Raw genomic sequence first — 3,753 nt, forward strand, 5'->3', positions numbered from 1 at the left:
AGTCTCACTTTCTGGGAAAATACATACTAATGTTTTTATTATTTTTAATTTTTTTATTTGCAGATAATTTTTGATTTAAGAAGATTTGCAAGGATATTGTAGACTGTCCCCATAAACTCCTCACCCAACTTCCTCTAATGCTAACATCTTATATAACCATGATATAAAAACAAATAAGTTGACATTGACATAATAGTATTAGCTAAACTGTAGACTTACAGACTTTACCCAGTTTTTCCACTGGTGGCCCTTTTCTGTTCCAGGATCCAATCAGGATCCCACAGATTGCATTTAGATGTCATCTCTCCTTTGTCTCCTCCAGTTTAGGACAGTCTCTTTGTCCCTTCTTGTCTTTTGTGGCCTTGATACCTCTGAAGGGTAGTGGTCAGGTGTTTTGTAGAATGTCCCTCTATACTCTAACTTTTATGTATTTTTTTAAAGATTTTATTTTGTTATGCACAAACAATGAATCATGGAACACTACATCAAAAACTCATGATGTAATGTATGGTGATTAACATAACATAATAAAATAAAATTAAAAAATAAAATAAACAACAACAAAAAAAGACTTTGTTATTTGAGAGAGAGAGAGAATAAGCAAGGGGAATAACAGGCAGAGGGAGAAGCAGGCTCTCTGCTGAGCAGGGAGCTCGATGTGGGACTTGATCCCAGGACCCTGGGATCATGACCTGAGCTGAAGGCAGACACTTAACGAACTGAGCCACCCAGGCATGTCTATACTCATCCTTTTAGTGCCTGTTGAAAATCATCCTCTTTCAAAATGTGCCCTGGAGATGATGTGGATTTAGAATCATATGGACTTAGACTAAGAGGCAAAGGGGCCCCTCATTTCTAAAATGTATAAATGTTGAAACCCAGGCTTCCCGACTTTTGAGGCAGTGCTGGAATTATCTTCCTATCCACTTTGAAATCCCAGGGAAACTTAATTCCTAGGGAAGTCTGACCTCTAGGTGTGGTCCCGTGATGCCTGGAGAACTGGGCTCCACGTGGTTCCCTGAGTCCCAGCACAGAGCCTGGTCAATAAGCACTGTTAAGTTGAATTCAGATTTCCGCCAGAGAATCAAAATGCTGAGAATGGCTAAAGAGCTTTTGTCAGATATGAGCTAAAAATGCATGGAGGGTTAAGAAGTGAGAAAGTGGAGTAAGGTCAAGGAAAAAAAAAAGCCAGATTCCTTGTATCTGTATTCCTCTGATACTTATAGCAGAGCCATAGTTGTTGGGCAGTAGGCCTAAAAGAGCTCTCAAAGAGTGGGTAATGTTCCCCTATCCTGTGGCAAATACTTTTCTTCACTCACAATGCTGAAAGAGAAGACCTATCTGCCCTTGATCTCAGAGTGCTTTCTGCCCATCTTAATTCCTGAGACCTGAGGACACAGACGGTGGCAGTCATGAATTATCTCATATTGTATCTCAGTTTAGTCTCTCAATTTCACAAACCATTTGGTAAGGTTCAGACAAGACCTAGCAAAGTAGGAAGATCCTCAAATCTCAGGGTTATTAAAATATGCCACTGGTGGAGCAGTGGATTACCCTATGCCTAGCAAAATGGAGATCAAGGCCATGAGGAGATACACCAGCCCAGTGAACCCTGCTGTCATCCCCCGTCTGACCATGGTTCTATTGGCCATTGGCATGTTCTTTACCCCCTGATTCTTCGTTTATGAGGTTGCCTCCACCAAGTACACTCAGGATATCTATGAAGAGCTCCTCATCTCCTTGATGGCCTCACTCCTCATGGGCTTTGGAGTCCTCTTTCTGCTGCTTTGAGGTGGCACCTACATATGATAGCTCCCGAGGGTTCCAACCAGGTGGCTTCAGTGAATTCCTGCTTTTGTAAGTTTTTTTTTTTTTTTTTTTTACTACTGCTGGAAGTGTACCACCTGCTGCTCACAATAAAGGCAGATGTATGACTATCCAAAAGAATAATAATGATAATTGTGTCAAATAGTGAAATCATTTGTCATCTAGAATCCTTGGGGAATGTGCAACTCTGAATCATAGAGTGTTCTAGAAAGAAAGCTCATGCTTCATTATTAGTGGTCAGAAATTAAATACTTGGTTCTCAATATGTTGTATAGTCCTCTTGGGGATAGGAGGGATTTCTCCAGTCATCTTCTGTTGGCAGCATCCCAGTGTGTGCTAGGTGAGTGGGTTTGGAGCAAACACAAAGCAAGGAGGAAACACAAAGCAAGGAGGGAAATGGCCTGGGAATTAAGTGATTTTGCAACTTGGGAAAAGTGGCTGTGCATTTGGGTTGCAGAGTTGCTCCTAGCTGTGCCCTTAGAGAGTTCAACTTGATTGGTGGTTTTTGAACTAGATAGTGAGAAGGACCTTTAGAGGTGGCCCTGGTGGGGATAAGGTTATTGAAGACAGTCAATCAAATCTTTTGTTGCAAAACACTAAAAAAAATTTTTTTTTTAGATTTAATTTTTTTTTAAGTTTGGAATAATGATCCAACTGATCTATTGCATAATATTTGAAAGAGAGGATTCTGCCATTAGTCAAATCCGGTTTCACATACCGGCCACTTATTAGCTGTGTTCTAGGGGCAATATGGTTAACTTTTCTGAGCCTTAGTTTCTTCATCTTATTGAGGAAATAATAACTATAACCCTCCCCCGGAAATTGGTGAGGATTAAATGAGTTATGAAATGAAATATGCTTTGCACAGCACCTGGTACATTGTAAGGGTGCTGTTAATTATAAAGGTTCTTCTGCCTGTAGTGTTCCGAGATGCTGAGAGCCCAACCTGGTGGTTCTATAGGGGTGTTACCACTGCAGTCACCATCTTCTGCAAGGTTAAAGCAGTTTCTAAACCTGAGCTCTCAGATGCTCGCAGGACAGGGTGTCAGCCCAAGCAGAAGGTCCATGAAGGTGATCCCTGCAAGGCCATCATAGTTTGAGAGTTTGTTAGAAGGTGATGGAAATTTCCTCTAGCTCTTACATAGGGTGGGAGACATTCTGTTCTTGGTCTCCTTCTTTTCTTACCCCAACTGTGCAGGGCTATTCTGGGTCTATGTATTTTAGGAGCCATAATGAGGTGCTTCTCATCATACCTTGCCATTTTCAGGCAGCTTATACTAGCCGCCTGGACACAGGGACAACATAGCAATTTAAGAGCTATAGTGGACTAGGCCGGAAATAGAGAGGCCCGCAGCAGCAAGAGATAGGACCGGGGAATTTGTGTTCTCCCCTTCATAAAAGAGGAAGGCTGAAATGGCTTCTAGTCCCACACAGAAACATTCGGAGGATGAGAAACCAAATTTCCTCATGCTCATACTACAATATGCTTAGAGAATACAAAAGAATAGGTGATCTCTTAAAGCAGCAAAGAACCAACTTCAGTGGATCTAGTGGGAAAAATGGAATTTCTTTATTTGCTAGTGTGTAAGAGCTGTCCAAGCTACCTGATCATGATTCATTTTGAGTTCAGGTTCTACTGACATGGGAATAAATTCGAAGAAAGTAAAGTTGTCAGTCACATCAGCCTCCGAGGCAAAATGCTACCCATATAAATGCCTTCAAATTCAGAATGACCCATCGTCCCTTCTTTTCCTAGAGCACAAAACACTCTAGAATTACAAAGCTAGCCTTCTTAGACCTGCCTTTCCAAAGCCTGGGCATTTTCCATTTTTTGTTGTTGTTGTTGTTTTTTGTGTGTTTGTTTTTGTTTTGTTTTGTTTTGGGGTTTATTATTATTATTATTATTATTATTATTATTATTATTAT

At 40.7% G+C, this 3,753-nt stretch overlaps 1 pseudogene; it reads left to right on the plus strand.

The window, feature by feature from the left end:
* Positions 1-1,569: 1,569 nt before the first annotated feature.
* On the plus strand, positions 1,570-1,791 carry LOC114205795 (dolichyl-diphosphooligosaccharide--protein glycosyltransferase subunit TMEM258 pseudogene; annotated as a pseudogene).
* Positions 1,792-3,753: the final 1,962 nt, after the last annotated feature.

This window comes from Eumetopias jubatus, unplaced genomic scaffold (assembly GCF_037043125.1).
Source record: "Eumetopias jubatus isolate StellerSeaLion01/CBP00866 unplaced genomic scaffold, mEumJub1_p1.0 scaffold_9, whole genome shotgun sequence".
Lineage (NCBI taxonomy): Eukaryota > Metazoa > Chordata > Mammalia > Carnivora > Otariidae > Eumetopias > Eumetopias jubatus.